The sequence below is a fragment of the Drosophila miranda genome (genome assembly GCF_003369915.1).
Source record: "Drosophila miranda strain MSH22 chromosome Y unlocalized genomic scaffold, D.miranda_PacBio2.1 Contig_Y2_pilon, whole genome shotgun sequence".
Classification (NCBI taxonomy): domain Eukaryota; kingdom Metazoa; phylum Arthropoda; class Insecta; order Diptera; family Drosophilidae; genus Drosophila; species Drosophila miranda.
Genome location: NW_022881614.1, coordinates 2,753,099 through 2,773,611, shown reverse-complemented (window position 1 = coordinate 2,773,611; position 20,513 = coordinate 2,753,099). Strand labels below are relative to the sequence as shown.

Genomic DNA, 20,513 nt, shown 5'->3' with positions numbered 1-20,513 from the left:
CTACGACGCGGAAAGGGGGACTTTGCTATGCGGAAATACCGACAAGTATCGCCGAGAGTACCTAGGCTATCGCCGGACGGTACTTACGCGACCCTGTCGGCCTAAGAATTACTACGACGCGGAAAGGGGGGACTTTGCTATGCGGAAATACCGACAAGTATCGCCGAGAGTACCTAGGCTATCGCCGGACGGTACTTACGGGACCCTGTCGGCCTAAGAATTACTACGACGCGGAAAGGGGGACTTTGCTATGCGGAAATACCGACAAGTATCGCCGAGAGTACCTAGGCTATCGCCGGACAGTACTTACGCGACCCTGTCGGCCTAAGAATTACTACGACGCGGAAAAGGGGACTTTGCTATGCGGAAACACCGACAAGTATCGCCGAGAGTACCTAGGCTATCGCCGGACGGTACTTACGGGACCCTGTCGGCCAAAGAATTACTACGGGGGTCAGGGATATCGACAAGCATCGCCGAGAGTGCCTAGGCAATCGCCGGATAGCACTTACGGGACACTGTCGAACTAAGAATTACTACGGGAGTCAGGGATATCGACAGGCATCGCCAAGAGTGCCTAGGCAATCGCCGGATAGCACTTACGGGACACTGTAGAACTAAGAATTACTACGAGTGTCGGGGATACCGGCAAGCATCGCCAAGAGTGCCTAGGCAATCGCCGGATAGCACTTACGGGACACCGCCGAACTAAGAATTACTACGAATACGGGAGTACCGACGCATATCGCCGAGAGTGCCTAGGCAATCGCCGGATAGCACTCACGGGACACTATCGGGCTAAATATTACTGTCATACAGGGCAGGTATCGCCGAGAGGGCTTAGGCAATCGCCGGACAGCCCCTTCGGGACCCAGGGAACTATGGGGATCAGGCGATACACCAACAGGCGTCACCGGGAGCGCTTAGACGATCGTCGGATAGCGGCCTCGGGATCCTGCGGGGTCACAAACTACTGGAGGGAATCATGCGGAGGGAACGCCGACAGGTGTCACCGAGAACGCCTAGGCAATCGCCGGACAGCGGCCTCAGGATCCTGTCGGGCTACGAACTACTGGATAGAATCACACAGACTCGGGCAAGAGGCGTGAGGAAGGGCAGAGAAGATAAAGCCCCGGGCCTCCAGGTTCCCTAGTGTCTAGATTGTTGGTGGGCAGGCTATGTTTCTGTTATATTCGTTACATTTCACTTTATTCTTTCTTGGTTCCCTACATATCGCACCGCTCAGCAGCCCGTATACACGTCTAGAGACTCGCTTACTCCTGAACTCCTACGCTTGTACTCGTCGAAAGCCTCCTTTTCCCCGTGGGTGCAGCGTAGATGCAGGATCTCCTCTCCGTAAGTGTAGTATCGATGCAGGGTCTTCTCCCCGTGGGCGCAGCGTCGATGCAGGATCTTCCTCGTGTCACTGATCGCGTTAGCGTGGATCCGGTCCGCCACGTGTTTTACTTTTTCCAAGCCACTCGAATTTTTTCCGCGAACACGTCCGACTCCTACGACTGCTCCCAATCGAATTGCCTCTCCTTCCACGTTTTTGCAGCTCAGAGCCGGCGTTCTGCTGGCTCTGCCGATCCAGCGTCAGCGTGGGCGGCTAGCGCCGTCATCCTCGCTGCGGCAGAAGGCTGGCGCCGTTGTCTACCCTCTTTTTCGGCGTCTGTAGCTGCGCCAGTGTAGCGATGCCAGCGGCTCGCTGGGTCCCGGTGTTTTCCTCGTCACTCTTTGGCCGCTTCTGCGTCGTTGTTGTTGGGTTTGGTTCTCGGCGTATTCCTCGTCTCTCTTTGGCCGCTGCTGCGTCGTTGCTGTTGGGTTTGGTTCTCGGCGTATTCCTCGTCTCTCTTTGGCCGCTGCTGCGTCGTTGTTGTTGGGTTTTTGTTCTCGGTGTTTTCCTCGTCTCCCTTTGGCCGCTGCTGCGTCGTTGTTGTTGGGTTTGGTTCTCGGCGTATTCCTCGTCTCTCTTTGGCCGGTGCTGCGTTGTTGCTGTTGGGTTTTGTTCTCGGCGTATTCCTCGTCTCCCTTTGGCCGTTGTTGCGTCGTTGTTGTTGGGTTTGGTTCTCGGCGTATTCCTCGTCTATCTTTGGCCGCTGCTGCGTCGTTGCTGTTGGGTTTGGTTCTCGGCGTATTCCTCGTCACTATTTGGCCGCTGCTGCGTCGTTGTTGTTGGGTTTGGTTCTAAAAAGCCAGTGGCGTCCGCCGTGATCGCGACTTGGCCCCCCCCTTGGCCTTCGTGGCCTTCCCCCCTACCCCTTAACCTAAAACTGAAAAGTCAATGCTTAAACCTAGAAAACGAAGAAAAGTCAAAAATCTTAATTCTAATAAAGTAGGTCCGGGTCCCTCCACTGGGAAAATGCCGGCGAGTTGATGGGCGGAAAAATGTGGGTGGAGCGTACGCTCCCTCACACTACACAATATCTGGCACTGGAACGAACATTGTAATATTAAAGTCTCCTCTAAAAGACACTTTCGTTCCACAATACGTGTACTCAATGTCAATTGTAACTGTGTGTGGGGCTCTACTTGCACTTGGGGCTGTTTCTCACTCTCTCTCTCTCTGTCTATATATCTCTTCCTCCCTTTAGCGATCGGCATGTTGCTGCTGCGATCGCGGCTGTGATTCCGAAGGTCAGTTTTGCATATTGCAGACAATGCAAGAAACGAGATTAAGTGCGAATAAAAGAAAAAAAGCAAGGTTTTGGAAGCATCAAAAAACCGTTCATAAATAACCATCCACTCGATATGCATAATTAATGATCCATAAAGATGGCCATTAGCTTGGCTCGGCTTCGATTTCGGTTTCTTTGTAGCCAGACGAAGATTTAGGCGATACAGTTACGGATGATGCTGGTGCCGCTCGTGCTCATGCTCGTCCTAGAGCTCTTCTCGTGCCCGACTCTGGCTCTGGACCAGCTGACCGTCTGTCCGCCGAGTGTGGGCTGCGTGAAGGGCACGCACCGAAAAGGCTATCAGTCGGAGCGGTTCGAGGCCTTCATGGGCATTCCATATGCCCTCTGCGCGAAAGTCCGAAAGGGAAAGGAGTTCCATGTAATGTCAGGGCGGTATTTTTCCATCTAGAACCCCAAGGTTATGCCCAAGCTGCTTGGCCTCTACGATGCCACCAAGCCCAAGCCGGACTGTATCCAGAAGAACTATCTGCTGCCTACTCCCATCGTCTTTGGCCAAGAGGATTGCCTCTATCTGAATGTCTACAGGCCGGAGGTGGTGCTATACTAACTTGTTTTATCTGCCTTTAGTCTTTATCTGAGTCATTTCTGCATCTTCCACGTTCTGGACAGGCCCTGCTCCCTGTAATGGTCTACATGCATGGTGGTGGATTCTTCAGTGGCTCCGCTGGACCTGAAGTGACGGGACCAGAATACTTTATGGACTGATAACCATGGCCTATCGCCTGGGGCCTTTCGGTAAGCACCAGTCTCTGTAAACAGTTGTAGTTTGTAACGAACCTAAAAAGTTTCGATGCAATCCGTCCCCCGACTTATAATGAGAGCATCGCACCACACCCCGCAACCTACGCCCCCTCTCCGCAAGCAACCACCGATCAACACGCGCCAACTCCATAACGATGACCAAAGACATCAGGTCACGCGGACTTTCCCCACTCCAGGCCAAGCCATCGGCCAAGTGCGGTCTTCCGGGTTCATCGACTGAGGAAAGTCGGCGCCGAGAAAATCTGCGACGATCACCAAGAACGGCAAAGTGCACCCCGACGCGGAAGTGCATTTTCAAACCCGCAGACCCAGCGATACGGGCCTATAAAAAGACGGCGACGAGAACCAAAGATCAACTTACGCAGAAACCCGGCTCAGAGTACGGACGTGGTACCAAAAACTTACGCAGAGACCCGGTTCGGAGTACAGACGTTGTACCCGGAACTCACTAGAAAGCATCGGCGACCAATTAAAAATAAGTTCATTTAAAGTGCTAAGAATTACAATAAAGTGTCGAATTATCAAAGTAAAACACCCGATTGCGTAAGTTCACTCCAATTAGCCGAGGCACCGACGCCACCCCACCCCGAGTCTGCGTGGCCGTTTCGTATACACGACGAGCGACGCCCATTCTAGCCCCGATCCACCTCTCTACGATAGGCCGCCCCCCTGACGCCACCCTTAAGGTTCCATCCCATTTCTACAAATTTCTTGTAGATTGAGCTTGCCTCAGCCTGAAATAGGTCCATCACAAGTGGCGCCCGAGCAGGGACCCAAGGGAACGTCAGCGAGGGCTTGTGGAATAAAACCCCACGGCCACTAGATCATGAACACAAGAGAACAACCCAAAGAAAACCCCGACCTCGCACAATACCAACGGCAAGAGTTGCGCAACGAGCAGAAAGCGCGACACAGCGACAGAGGCCGACAGAGGTCTCCAAGGCTCCCAACGCCCCATCCCTAACACGCCGATTATCACCGCCAGCCAAGTACACGCCCCCGGACCCACGAACTCGAGACCTCCGCCGCCAACGAATTCCCCGCCACGACACGAGACAAGAGCACAAGGAACAAGGAACACAGAACCCACGGCCACGACGAGGCACACTAGCCCCAGGCCCACTCCGAGAAACCCAAAACTAAGCAAAGCCACGAAGAAAGCGAGCAGGTCTCCCGAGGGCACCGACGCGGTTCCCCCAACGAAGGGAAAGGAACCCAGGACGCCCCTCCAGAAGACAACCCGGCCCCAGCAACGACAGCCGCCACGCAGCAGCCAGGCGCTCGAGGTACCACCTCCGACCGCCACCCTGGCCCACAAGCGCGTCGACACCGAGAAAGGCGATCACTACCACACGAGGCACCCATCGGAACCCCGACGCAACTGGAGCTGACGCACCATCGATCGTCCCCGAAATCATGGAACGCCTCCCGGGCAACACCTCGTACGGCGCCGACATGCGGCCCAGCACCACGCCTGGAGCTATGTCGGTGAACCTCACCGCCCAAACTAGCCGTCGGTCAAACGCTACGATCGCCATCGAGACCCGCACGTTCGTACATCACGCTGAGTACAACGTCGCGCAAGCACCCCCAGGACACACACGAGCCCCCTACTCATGATCGAGGCACCCGTCGCCAGCATAAGCGAATACACTCGCGAAGTCGAACCACCAAGCGCATTCGACATAACAATCCGCCCCGAGAACCCCGACCACACTTGCGACCCAGGAATCGACGACCCACCCGAGGACGATTCGGAACGAATCTCCGACCCATGGCCTCCCGACATCGCTCCGAAAATACGGAAATTCCTAGACGAGGAACTGCCAACACTCGCAGGCATCCGAGGGACGACGGGCCTAACGGAACACACCATCGTCATGAGGGACAACCGACCCAAAAAACAACGGTACTACCCGAAAAATCCAGCCATGCGGCGGATCATCGATGAACAGGTCGACCAACTGATAGCCGAGGACCAATCGAACCATCCCGGAGCCCCCACAGCGCGCCAATCGTCCTGGTCCGCAAAAAGGACGGGAGATGGCGCATGTGTGTAGATTATCGGCAGCTAAACGAGCGTTCTATCCCGGACGCGTACCCGCTACCCAGGATCAACTACATACTAGAGCGACTCCGAAATGCCCACTTCATCACGACCCTTGACCTGAAAAACGGGTATTGGCAGATACCAATGGCCCGCGACAGGCGGGAAGCCACGGCATTCACGATACCCGGCCGAGGATTATACCAATGGAAAGTAATGCCTTTCGGTTTACACTCCGCGGGAGCCACGTTTCAACGGACCCTCGACGCCGTTATCAGCGCAGACATGGAACCATTCGCGTTCGCATATCTCGACGACATCGTCATCGTCGGGAAAAGCTTCCAGGAACACCTGAACAACGTAAAAGAAGTTTTCGCACGACTGCGAAAGGCAAACCTACGGGTCAACACGAACAAGTGTGCCTTCTTCCAGCGCCGCATAAAATACCTGGGCCACGTGATCAGCGAAGAAGGTATCCACACGGACCCCGACAAAATCGCAGCCGTAAAGGATCTGAGGCCGCCGACCAACCTGAAGGAGCTACGACAATGCGTAGGCATGGCCGGGTGGTACCGCAGATTCGTCCCAAACTTTGCCACCGTAGTCCAACCAATGTCACTGCTGCTGAAGAAAGGGAAAGCATGGACATGGGGTCAAGAACAACAAGACGCCTTCGACGAGCTGAAAACACTGCTCACCACCGCACCGGTACTCGCCTTCCCAGACTTTAACGTCAAATTTTCCCTGCAGACGGACGCAAGCAACCTTGGAATGAGCTCGGTCCTCACCCAAGAGATCGAAGGGAAAGAGCGGGTCATCGCATACGTCAGTCGACGCCTCAACAAGGCAGAAGAAAACTCCTCGGCCACCGACAAGGAATGCCTCGCCGTCATCTGGGCGATCCGAAAACTCCGATGCTATCTCGAAGGCTACCGATTCGACGTCATAACCGATCATCTCGCACTAAAGTGGCTGAATACCCTCGAGAGCCCTTACGGTAGAGTAGCAAGATGGGCGCTCGAACTACAGCAATACCAATACGACGTGCACTATCGGGCCGGCAAACAGAACGTAGTCGCAGACGCACTGTCAAGACAACCACTGGAGACCCTATAGTGGTCGCTTGTCGGGCGGATAGGAAAGCATATTTGTGTTCTTCGCCTGAAAGTATGCCCGATGGTATTTGTACAATTTATATATTTATGTATATTATATATATAAATATATTTATATATATTATATTATTTATACAAGTATATATCACACCTCACCGAGATACTTATTAATTATTAAGTTTAGTCCCCATAGTTAGTGTATCGTTAGGTTAGGTTAGGTTAACCCGGACGGCTCTCAGCGGGGCCACGCCAATATGGCCCTTAGTTATCTGGATGGGGTGTGTATGAACCGTCGCGGGAGTGTTAATGTGGTTTTAAAAAGTCCCCGAGAATCGAGGTGTTTTTAGCATAGGCCAGCAGTTCCTGTGGCGTCCTTTTGGAGGCATCTTCCAGTGATGCCAACACTGGGGCGCCCAGGTATCTCCTCCTTGCCCTTGAGAGAGCCGGACAGTTGCAGATGAGATGTTCCAGGGTTTCTATAGCCCCAGGTTCCTCACATTTCCTACAACTGTCTCTGTTGGTGATGCCTAGCTTTGCTGCATGTGCAGCAGCCAGACAGTGACCTGTTAGTATCCCCACTAGCAATCTACAGTCCTTTCGTGGTAGGTGCAGTAGGTAGTGGCTAAGTTTCTCGTTGCGCTCCTTGCACATTATCTTCGAGGTTCTGCAGGTGGTGGTACTCCTCCACCTGCTATCAGTCTGTGCTCTAGCCTGCTTCTCTAGATCGCCTTGCAGCGTTCTGAGGGAGACAGGCACGTTCTCGGTTCTCCTATTCTCCAGCCCGACGCCTTCGTTAGCTAGTACGTCCGCCGCTTCGTTTCCTTCGATGCCCTGGTGGCTGGGAACCCAATAGATCCGCACTGTCTTTTTCGTGCTTAGGATGTCTAATGCCTCCCTGCTCGCCAAGACACTTCTGGAACTGACCGCGGACGACTGCATGGATCTTATCGCCGCTTGGCTGTCGACGAATAGGTTGACTGCATCGTGTGCTCGTTCTGTTAGGAGAGCGACCTCCGCTGCCTTCCCGATGGCAAAAACTTCTGCCTGGAATATGCTGCATTGGTCCGGTAGCTTATACGACAGCCTTATCTCAGGGTCTGTACAGTATAGGCCCGCTCCTACTCCTCCTTCCATCTTGGAGCCGTCTGTGTATATGTTGAGGTGCTCAGTTTGGTCCCTTCCAATTTTCCAGTCTTCAGGTCCCAAAGATGTGGTTGTTTTGACGTCAAGGCAAGTTTGGGGGGTCATGTAATCAGTTGATCTGGTCATGTCCCTGCCAATTGAACTGTGCCCGTATCCTTGTATGGATAGGTTTCCTGATGCTATAAGGCGTTGTGCTGCCTTTCCCGCAATCAGGCGAGCGTGAATGTCCAGGGGGTCGATTCCGAGTATAGTTTCGAGTGCTTTTGTTGGGGTTGACCTCAGCGCCCCTGTAATACAGAGCAAAGCCTGTCGCTGAGTCTTTTCCATAAGCTTATGGTATGTCTTCTTTTCAATAGCCAATGTAGATCCAGTGCATTAGAGCAGGTGACAGGCCCCATGTGCTGCTGAGCATCTTCTTGGATGCATAAAGCGCAATGGTAGCCTTCTTCACCCTTTCCACTACATTGGGCCTCCATGCCAGCTTGCTGTCCAGTACTGTGCCTAGGTATTTCACCTGTGATTTTGGAGTCAGCCTAGTTTGGTCAATTTTCGGGGGGGTCCATATCGGTACCTTGTACCTCTTGGTAAAGAGGTTGAGGTCCGTCTTGTCCGCGTTGATACTGAGTCCTACCTCTTCCGCCCACTCACTTATCTCCCTGAGTGTACGTTCCATTATGGAGCTGAGGGTCGATGGACATACACCCGTAATAAGTATGCTTATGTCATCTGCATAGGCTGTTATTTTTGGGGCCTTCCTTTCAAATCTCTTAACGAGGTCGTCGACCACCAAATTCCACAGTAGTGGCAGTAGGACTCCACCTTGAGGTGTGCCTCTGTGTGCCCCCTTTACCATGGAAGCGGTGCCCCACTCCGATTGCACCCGTCTACAACTTAGGAGGTTTTTGATCCAGACGTTGATTGCAGGGTGTATGTTATTCGCTTCTAGGCGACTTGTTATTGCGGTTGTTGCCACGTTGTTGAATGCTCCTGAGATGTCCACAAATGCTCCCAAAGCATACTTTTTGTTGTGAAGGGCGCTCTCGATGGTGGCTACTAGCGAGTGTAGTGCCGTCTCCACTGATTTCCCCTTGGTGTAGGCGTGTTGGTTTATTGACATCAGTCCCCCTACCTCATTCCTGATGTGTAAATCCAACAGCTTTTCTAGTGTTTTTAGTAGAAAGGAGGTAAGGCTTATCTGTCTGTAATCCTTGGGACTCACGTGGCTGCACTTTCCTGCCTTAGGGAGGAAGACAACCCTCGAGGTTCTCCATTGGATGGGGATATAGCCTGTACTTAGGCATGCTGAGTATATTGCGAAGAGCCATGGGGTAATAACCTCTTTGGTCAACTGCATCATGGCTGGGAATATCCCGTCCAGTCCTGGTGCTTTTATGGCCGCGAAGGAGTCTATGGCCCAGTGGATTCTCTTAGTGGTTAACAGACCTATTGGGGGTGCTGTTCCTCAGTTGCTAGGTCCTGATGCTCCTTGGCGTCAGTGACCTCGGTGCATCCAGGGAAGTGCGCCTCCATTAGTGCTGTTAGGGCTTCTTTACTGCCCTCTGTCCACTGTCCGTTGTCTAGTTTTAGTTGGCTCTGTACTGTGGGCTGCTTTGAGAGCAGCTTCCGGAGCCTAGCGGTTTCGGGCACTTTCTCAATGTTGGAGCAGAAGTATCCACGAGTTCCTTTGTGCCTTACGTATTTCCTTCTTGTAGCTCCTAAGTATGATTTTATATTCCTCATTGACAATCTCTTCGTTCGCTTGTTTGGCGATCTTGAAGAATTCCTTGAGGTTGTTCCTTTGGAGAGAGAGATCTCGGTTCCACCAGAGTGGCTTGGACCTCCTCTTCGTTCTCGAGGGTTTGCACGATGCATGGTAGGCGTTCAGTAACTCGTTGAATAGGGTCTTTAGGGACTTCTCTATATCCTCCGCGGATTTCACTGAGCCCGGATTCGCGAGCTTCGAAGTAACAGTCTTTTTAAACTTTACCCAGTTTGTGTTTCGGGGGTTTCTATAGACTGTTATCTTCGAAGAGTGTGTGAATTCGCACTTGAACTGAATGTACTTATGGTCTGAGAAGGATGGTCTTTCGAGGACTCTCCAGTCAGATACCAAGGTACTCTTTCCCGTGACAAGATTTAGGTCTAGCACGTCTGACGAGGTGGGACCCACGAAGGTGTGTTCCTCCCCCACGTTTGCTACATCTAAGTTAGTGGATAAGATAAAGTCTAGGAGTGACTCACCTCTATCGTTGGTGTCAGGGCTTCCCCACACATTGTGATGGGCGTTGGCGTCTGCACCGATGAGGAGTTGGAGATTTTTGGAGCCGGCTTCTGTTACAGACTCCTTAGTTCTTCCGGCGGGGCGGGCCTGTCGTGTGCCATGTAGCAGGAAGCTGCCATTAGGCGCTTTTCCTCGCTCTCCAGCATCACCACCGTCAGGTCATCCGTGCTGTAATGAGACATAAGATGAGCATGGATTCCCTTCCGTACGAGTACGGCGGTTCTGTTCCTGCTTACCGATGTTGAGTAGAGAAGGCTGTAATTTGAGGACTTTAGTCCGGCCACAGAGTTGCCTGACGCAATCCACGGCTCCTGGACTAAAGCTATGTCGGCGGGCCCTTGCTCCATGGCAATGAGGAGCTCCGCCGACGCTACCTTGCTTTTATGGAGATTGAGTTGCAGCACCCTTAGTGTCATGGGTGGCTAACTCAACCTCGCACGACGGGTTGACTATGATTGTCAGGTCACCGTCACCGTCTTCCTCCTCCTCCGAGTCGTCCAGCGCAAGACCCTGGGCGGCCTCCACTATGGTCTCCAGACCTAGGTCCTTCTCGACCTCGCCTGCCTGGAGGGTGTGCGCATCTTTATCCTCGGGGTGGCGCTTTTTCAGCCGTAGGTATACGCTACCTACGCCCCACGCCATCTTTCCGAACTTGGTATACAGGATGTCCTCCGCCACCTTGCTGATCTGGAGGATCACGTGCTGGTCCCCCTCGTTGGGTAGTGGGCTACCGGCATGCAGAACCTTCCAATCAGCCGTTGGCACGTCCGGATTTTGCCTCTGCAGCAGCTTCAGAGCTCGCTCCCCCTGGACAGCAATGGGGAAGAGCACCTTCGCCTTTGGTATGGACGGGATCAGCTCCCTGTCTACCACCTCCAGCTTGGCCCCCTCCCACAGAGCTTCCAGTAGGGGCACCTTCTGCACCAGCCACTGCCGCGCTGGGTCGTCATTGCACTTGAGGATTTTGACCCCGTTCAGCCATCCCGCTCCATCGAACGTGGGCATGGGAGCGCTAGGGTCCTCCTCCATTCGCGAGAACAGTGCCTCGACGAGCTGCGCGTGGACTAACTTCCACTGCGCCGCCGTCATCTTCCCGTTCTCATCGCTGCGATCGATCAAGGCCACAATGAGATGTCTCTTGGACACCTCGCTCATGGCCTTCTGCCTCGGCTTCCTCGTCTTCGGCTGGGGGGTGGCCACCTTGGGCCCGCGTTGCCGCTTGCTCGCCGGAGTGTCTTTGGCAGCACTCTCGATCGAGCGTTGCCTCTTGGTGGCCAACATCTCCTCCACCTTGTTGGCGAATCCACCGTTTGTTGCCTTCATCTGCGGCAGCTGCGCGTAGTGTTCGCGGCCCTCCTGTACACGTTGCTCAGCCCAGGCTAGCTTGGACTTCTCCTCTTGGGAGATATCCGCCTTGCCCTGGAGCCGGCTCAGTAACTTGAGGGCCGCCTTATACTGAGCTTTTGCCTTCATCCCCTCCCTGGAACGCTTCGGCCCTTCCCTACGCAGGGAGCTGGTACCTGGTTCCGGCAAGCGGAGAAGGCTTTCCTCTTCGGTCTTGCTAAGGGATAGCACGCTCTCCAGGTCCGAGTCTGCATCGACAACGGCACCCGCGCGGCTCTCCCTGCAACGCGTCGTTTTTGTGGCAGTAGTATTACAACTGACATGACCTGCTCCCGCCATGCCCGAGGTGTGACCGCTGGCGACACGCAGAGAGGATTGCTCCTCCCCGTGCCCGCCGGTGGTAGCAGTCACGCTTTCCACCGACGTTTGGGTTGACATCCCAACCCGTGTTTGCTCCTTATCTACCTCCATATTTGGCCCGAAGGTCCATACCGGTTAGGGTTTTTCGGGGGACCACCCCCTAGCGTTTTATGACTGGCCGCCAGGCACCTCTAGCCATGGCCTTGGTTCAGTTCCCCCGACTTTAGATCGGGAAGACGATGGACCATAGCCTTAGCTAGACACTGCATTACCCCGGGCAAGGCAAGCGACAGTGCATTATCCTCGCCCGGGATAATGCAGTGTCCATTGCCCAGCCGGCACCCTCGTGGAGGGTTCAGCTAGAGGGTTTTTAGGTATAGTTAGGTTGGCTTAATTTCTTGTTGTGGTGTTACATGTTAAATGTGTCTTGTCGTGTGGGGCTAGCGCCACCTAGGGTTGACATTAAGAATATGCTTAAAAACGAACAAAAATCTCCCCACCATTTCCATAACCATTCAAGGTGAATGGCGAAGGATCGTGCAAAGGCAGATCCGGAGAACAAAATTTTTGTTGGTCAGTAGATCCGCCCAAACCGTTCTTTCTCCTCGTGGCCGTACAAGCATTCAGTTGCGCGGTGAGAAAAAAAACGAGGGGGAACGTTGTGAGTTGCTGCGGACACTGCAACTCTACGGTTATACCCGATACTAAGTCAGTATGGCTCTCCTCCGGCAGACGCCGCTAATATTAAACGACACGACAAAGACAGAAAATCAGTCTGAGCGTGACGTCGGGCGCTGCGTAGCCACTGCAAATTGATTTGTTCCTATTGGCTATAAAAATGATCTGATCTGATCCAGATTCAGCAATCTGATAGATATGGTCATTATCTATGATTCTGCGTTTTTAGTTTTCTCGACTGTGAAATATTGTGGATGCAACAGATTTTCGTCTTTTGTGGGGGCGGAAAAGGGTGGGGCGAAATTCTGAGATATACGTTTTATAGTGAGATCTAACAGAAGTGCGGATACCAAATTTGGTTACTCTAGCCTTAATAGTCTCTGAGATTTGTGGATGCCCCAGATTTTCGTCCTTTGCGGAGGCGGAAGGGGGTGTGGCGAAATTTGGACACGAAACGGTCAAGGTCCGATATCACAGGAGTGTGGATACCAAATTTGGTTGCTCTGGCTCTTATAGGTTCTGAGATCCTTGAACTCATATTTTGCAATTGGCAAAGCCGACCATGAAACCTGTGTGTTAGAGAGAGACAGAGCGAGCAAGAATGAAATTGTTTTCTTAATTCTGGCTATAATAATTATACGATCTGGTTGAGATCTTAAACTCTAGAACATATAGTCATCCTCTACGATTCTGCGTTTTTGGTTTTATCGTATCTTTAAAAATGTGGATGCCACAGATTTTCGTTCTTTGTGGGGGCGGAAGTGGGCGGGGCGAAGTTTTGAAATATTTTTGTAGCAGTGACATATCACAGAAGTCTGGATCCAAAACATCGTTGCTCTAGATCTTATAGTCTTTGAGCACTAGGCGCTGAAGGGGACGGACGGACGGACGGACGGACGGACGGACGGAAGGACGGACGGACGGACAGACGGACAGACAGACAAGGCTCAATCGACTCGGCTATTGATGCTGATCAAGAATATATATACTTTATGGGGTCGGAAACGATTCCTTTTGGACGTTACACACATCCACTTTTACCACAAATCTAATATACCCCAATACTCATTTTGAGTATCGGGTATAAAAACTGTAAGAGATGTGCTCACATATGTACCTATGTATGTATACACAGCCCACTGAAAGCCACTGAGGCCAAAAAGATCCCACCGTGACTCGCATTCCCTTGAACCTCGCAGTCCGTTGATATGTCTGTTTTTGTGTAGTTGGATATTCTTAGTGATAATTGTAGACAGAACAAAAAAAAAAAAACAGAAAAAAAACCCAACAACACATGGAAATTTTAAAAATGCATTTGATGAAAGTTTAAAAGTTTGAGCTTAAAAGCGTCCGCTCGGCCGGGTCCCATCCGCGAGCTTATGCCATGCAGCACGCGCTGTACGATTTTGTTTTTGGTTTGCAGGTAAAAGTTTAATGCACCCACACACAGTCACACGCCCAGCTACGAAAGATCTTTCGCCGCGGGAACACAAACAAAAACTGATTGAGCTTTATAATATACCAACAACACTACATTTCTTTGCCTCCCAAAATTCCGCGAGCGTGGCAAAAGCTTCGTTCTTTTTTGCTAGAGCTGTTTGTCGTTCGTTGACCTCACACTTTTAAAGTAGTCACAGCTGATTGGCCTTCTGCCTTTACAGTACGCTTGGTAAAACGAATAGTATGTCCAACTACTCCCTGAAGCCGATGTGCTGGGACATGTGTACCTATATGGCGCTATAGTATTATCTTTCTATTTAAGGAAAAATCATTAGTTTATATCGCACTATAAAATATCGTATATGCACTTATAACTATTTACACTTATCGTATTTATTTATCTAAATATTCCCTAGTAATAATAGCTATATCTCTTGTTACGCTTTTCGTTCCTCCTTTTGTCCATTTAGCCTTGTCTTGGAGTTCTCGGTTAGTGTTTCTTTTTTCTTGTAACATGGGGGTATCTGAATATAGTTTCTAATAAAATGATTGTTAAGATGAATATGTGCTAGACGTTACCGTATTTGGGGGGAACCATGCCGCTCGTGAGCGAAATAGGATGACCAATACCGGCCTCTCCAGGGATCCTGATATTATTATTGGCTCTTTCAGGATCATGGTAGGGTGGGCGTGGCACGACTCCGTGCCAGCAAAACAGAGATGTCCGCCGCGGTGGTAGATCCCTACTCCTTCTCTGCACTATCTTTGCCCCACTATACTTTCCGTACCCCTAACGATCCTTTCCTTGTCTGTCCCCCTCCCATTCCCAAAAAGAGTACGCGAATTTTAATAAAATAATACAAGCAGGAGCGAAGCAACCTAACTGGAGGGTTACCCCAAAGAACCCATCCCCATTTCCGACCAGAGACCAGCCGTGAAAGCGAGCGCGTACTCCTTCTCAGTTAGCCGACCACCAGCTTCATAGTGCGAAGATTCTCTTCGTTACTCGTTACAGGAATAATTATTTTATTTGGCGCCCAACGTGGGGCCGAAAGGCCTGAAGGTCAGGGTTGACGTAATTGTAATCCTTACAAAGCGGAGTTACATTAACCTGTAGTATGGTTTTGTGTGACCCCAGCCAAACTTGACCCCGAAGCAGAAAAATTGTTGAGAAAGTCCATAACACCTGCGAGCAGTGCATAGTCATGCACTGGCTTAAGACTTTTGTTCCCTGTTTCCCTTCCCCCTTCCTTCCTGCCTATTTATACAGCAGGTTATCGCCGGCCGAACGTGGTACCCCTGGTGCTGGTGCGTTTCTTCGTGCTACGCTTCCGGCCCGGACCGAGAATGGCTGCGGAAAAGGTATAGGTCGTAGCACGCAGAAACTATTACAAACTCCCCGTAACCGCTTCGGTAATGTTTCCTCGATGGGCGGCTGACGAGCACCGTCGTGATCCTGGTATTGGCACGCGTGCAAGAACGTCGTCCGTCCCTATGTTTAGGCGTTCGCCGCAGACAGGCCTAGAGCTACTACTTGGGTCACGATTGCCGAAGATACCTTTTCTTTATTTCTCCCTTTTTCGCTCTACCACGCATAGTTATTGGCAACCTTTTCGGAGGGAAAGGGTTGCATGCTTTCCCCAAAATCTCTCTATCAAAGATCGTTTTTTTTTGCTTTCCCCGTTATTATTGTTTTTATACCCGATACTCAAAATGAGTATTGGGGTATATTAGATTTGTGGTAAAAGTGGATGTGTGTAACGTCCAGAAGGAATCGTTTCCGACCCCATAAAGAATATATATTCTTGATCAGCATCAATAGCCAAGTCGACTGGGCCCTGTCTGTCTGTCTGTCTGTCCGTCTGTCCGTCTGTCCGTCCGTCCGTCTGTCCGTCCCCTTCAGCGCCTAGTGCTCAAAGACTATAAGAGCTAGAGCAACGATGTTTTGGATCCAGACTTCTGTGATATGTCACTGCTACAAAAAAATTTCAAAACTTCGCCCCGCCCACTTCCGCCCCCACAAAGGACGAAAATCTGTGGCATCCACATTTTGAAAGATACGATAAAACCAAAAACGCAGAATCGGTGAGGATGACCATATCTTCTACAGTGCAAAATCTGAACCAGATCGTATAATGATTATAGCCAGAATCAAGAAAACAATTTCATTCTTTCTCGCTCTGTCTCTCTCTAACACACATGGTCGGTTTTGTCAATTGCAAAATATGAGTTCAAGGATCTCAGAACCTATAAGAGCCAGAGCAACCAAATTTGGTATCCACACTCCTGTGATATCGGACCTTGACCGTTTCGTGTCCAAATTTCGCCACAAACCCTTCCGCCCCCGCAAAGGACGAAAATCTGGGGCATCCACAAATCTCAGAGACTATTAAGGCTAGAGTAACCAAATTTGGTATCCGCACTTCTGTTAGATCTCACTATAAAACGTATATCTCAGAATTTCGCCCCACCTTTTTCCGCCCCCACAAAGGACGAAAATCTGTTGCATCCACAATATTGCACATTCGAGAAAACTAAAAACGCAGAATCATAGATAATGACCTTATCTATCAGATTGCTGAATCTGGATCAGATCAGATCATTTTTATAGCCAATAAGAACAAATAAATTTGCAGTGGCTACGCAGCGCCCGACGTCACGCTCAGACTGATTTTCTGTCTCTCTCGCACGCACTCTTTGTCGTGTCGTTTAATATTATCGGCGTCTGCCGGAGGAGAGCCATACTGACTTAGTATCGGGTATAACCGTAGAGTTGCGGTGTCCGCAGCAACTCACAACGTTCCCCCTCGTTTTTATACCCGATACTCAAAATGAGTATTGGGGTATATTAGATTTGTGGTAAAAGTGGATGTGTGTAACGTCCAGAAGGAATCGTTTCCGACCCCATAAAGTATATATATTCTTGATCAGCATCAATAGCCGAGTCGATTGAGCCCTGTCTGTCTGTCCGTCTGTCCGTCCGTCCGTCTGTCCGTCCGTCCGTCCCCTTCAGCGCCTAGTGCTCAAAGACTATAAGAGCTAGAGCAACGATGTTTTGGATCCAGACTTCTGTGATATGTCACTGCTACAAAAATATTTCAAAACTTCGCCCCGCCCACTTCCACCCCCACAAAGGACGAAAATCTCTGGCATCCACATTTTAAAGATACGATAAAACCAAAAACGCAGAATCGGTGAGGATGACCATATCTTCTACAGTGCAAAATCTGAACCAGATCGTATAATGATTATAGCCAGAATCAAGAAAACAATTTCATTCTTTCTCGCTCTGTCTCTCTCTAACACACAGGTTTCATGGTCGGTTTTGTCAATTGTAAAATATGAGTTCAAGGATCTCAGAACCTATAAGAGCCAGAGCAACCAAATTTGGTATCCACACTCCTGTGATATCGGATATATGTCCAAATTTCGCCACACCCCCTTCCGCCCACGCAAAGGACGAAAATCTGGGGCAACCACAAATCTCAGAGACTATTGTAACGAACTTGGCAGGTGTCGGGGAGTGAGAGAAGGGGGCACGCAGATATTCCCGGCTGGGAGGCTCGTCGGCTAGTTGGGGTGGTGATCTTGCCCTCCTCTCACTTAATGCCTATTCTCATTATTACAAGGTTATAATCTGTGCGTGCTACGACGAGAGTTAATTTGGACCTAAAATTCGACTGAACACATAATTGGCTCTTTCTTCTACCTGTTCCCGAACGCTTTTCCTCGCCTCCGATCTCGTTGAAGCGGATTGACCTTCCCTTCCTTGGCCATCCGCAATTTTCACGGAATGACCCCTCTGCGTTCTCATGGGGCTCTCAGGGGCATCTGGCTAGCCGAAGGCAAACAAAAACTATATTCTAGAACATTATAAAATTTATTGAACCCTACATAAACAAATTTCTAAACTAAAACTAAACCTAACCCAAAAATAGGTACGCATAAAACAGATAAAATAGATGGAATTTCAAAATGACTTAATAATAGTGATAAACAAAATGAATAATTATTTCACATATAAAAAGATTAACAACGGCCAAACCGAAAGGGGGGAAGAAATAGAAACAGTAAGGGGGGAAGCATATAAAGTATTTGTCCCTCTCCTCTTTACTTTTTCAGTGGGACTCGAGTCAAATCGTTCGAGTTGCGTCTTTTACATTTCTCTTTCACACTCACCCGCAGATCCGCATGTCCACCGACGAAAGCGCTTTCCGGAGGAGAATCGGACCTGGAACAAGAACTCCGATAGGGAGTGGCATAAAGCACAACAAAAACTCACTCACAAATTCCCCACTTTCCTCTCTCCACACTTAATTTGAGCGACTCATTACATTAAAAAAAAACTTTCTCGCCCCTTTTCTTTTTCTCGTTCGCGCTGCCCCTTGCCGACTGCCGATGTCTTTCTCAAAGAAAAAAACTAACAAAAAAAAATTATTTAAATTAACATAAAACACTCGACAATACATATATTAATTCTTTTCAAATTTCTGCCTTCCCGATCTCTTCCCGACCTTCCGCAATCGGGCTGTTTTCGACGACCACTCGCGCCGCCCCTCGAAATCTCAGACTGTTCTTGATCGCGCTCAGTCTGCGCTATGTAGCCCTTCCTTGGCTCGCTCTCCAACCATAAAAAAAGGAGTTTTTTTTTTCTTCCAAAAACCACTCAACTCCCGCTAGCGTCGTTGGTGCCCGGGTACTTGGGCCTGTAAATTTTCCACCGCAGCTTCGGCTGCTCCTCTGGACCTCTTTTGCGTCCCTCGGTCTCTCGATCTACTCGACGCCTCGGCGTCTTTGGATCCGTGAAGCTGAACCGGGTCGGTATTGTAATGAAAATGCGGCGACACGGCGTTCCTCTTCTGCCGTATAAACTGCGCCAATAGCCGGTCCTAGTTTGGAAAAACTAACGCCGGATTAACTCGAGACTTTCTCGTTTCTGAAGCACTTAGATAAAAAATATATTTTTTTTTCTGATAAAAGAAAACGAATGCTCGGGTCGAGCGCCAAAACGGGAAGAGACCGAAGCCAAGCCCCTCAACATGCTAGAACCTTCGGGCCCTCTCATAGAACAAGGGAAATGCCAGAAAAAGTTGACAATCTGGGCTGTTAAATCTATCACCCTTTCCTATGCCCCTTTTCGTGACCTCCCAAACATAGCCCATAGAGGGTGTATGCTCTGCCACGGCCATTACGGTGCCGACCACTAGATGGCGCTGCGAACTAGCTCTCTCGGCTGATCCAAGCGTTACAAATACCCCCGCCGAAGATCTGACTTAGTGGTATCACACAAGTCGGATCCCAAACTGCGCGGATCAGCTATTGTTTTAAGTCTTTCGCGTGGTATCGACCAATAGACCGTCCTTGCAGATCCTCTAATTCATAGTAAGCATTCCCTATTTTCTTGCGTATTCTGGCCTTCACATATGCTGGGCCCAGTTTGGCACTATAGCCAGCCTGGAAGTTACTCTGCTTGGAGTTCTTTCTGAACACCTCTTGGCCCACTTGATACGAAGTCTCCCTTGATCTCAAATTGTAAATCCGTTCGTTTTTCGCCCTTTGCTTCTCCATTATCGTTAAAGCCTTGCTACGTACCAACTCTAACGAATCCTCCTTGGAAAACACTAGGGATTTATCCTCCAACAATCGAAGAGCTCTCAGAATTTTGTATGTTTCCCCGGAGCTAACGAACTGTTGCCCAAATACCATATAATACGGCGAAGTTCCGAGGCTGGAATGGACCGCGGTTCGCAATGCGCAACAGATACTGCTCAGCTCCTCGTCCCAATTTTTCTGATCTGCCCTCACGTATGAGCGAATGGCGGCAATTACCGACCGGTTTACTCGCTCTGACGCATTCGACTGCGGAGAGTATACTGCTGTGGCCGTATGTGATATCTTGTGCGCCTTGAGAAACTTCTGGAAAACTTCCGACTTAAATTGAGAGCCATTGTCCGATACAATGATCTCCTGAAAGCCAAAAGTATGAAACAGATCTTGCTGCAGGTCACAAGATCAGCCGTTAGTTTTTTAACAGCTTTCAGAAAGACGAACTTTGAATAGTGATCTAACACTATAAATATACCAATGTTCCCGCTTTTTGAGCGTGGATACGGGCCCAGAAAGTCGACGTATAGCTTTTGGAAAAACCTCTGCGACTCAGGTGCCACTCCCATCGGGTGTCGATGGACAGAGTTCGGTGCTTTAGTAGATTTGCACGTGTCGCACGCGAGTACATATGCTTTTACATCTTTGACTAAACTTGGCCAATAGAGAAACTGTCGCACTCGCTCTAAAGTCTTATGAACTCCCCCATGCGATGCTAAGGGATGGTCGTGAGCATTGGCTAATACCTCTGGAATAAGACTCTGTGGGATCCATAACTTCCAGATAAAATTATCATGAAGAATACTCCCTGTGGCGAAATCACACTTCCTGTACACAAGACCTTCGACCACCCTCAGATCCGGCAGGTTAACGTCATTGGCTTTTATTCTGCTTGCCAGTTCTACATACTCAGCGGACTTAAAAGCTGGGGACTCGAGATCAACTGCTTGACCATAACCACCATCCACGGCCGCCAAATCTTCTTCATTGACTCTGGACAAGGCATCGGGTACAACATTTAAACGACCACTCCGGTGTTC

At 50.2% G+C, this 20,513-nt stretch overlaps 1 pseudogene; it reads left to right on the top strand.

The window, feature by feature from the left end:
* Window positions 1-2,852: 2,852 nt before the first annotated feature.
* The window catches only part of LOC117192634, a 78,150-nt pseudogene continuing 60,489 nt past the window's right edge, over window positions 2,853-20,513 (top strand).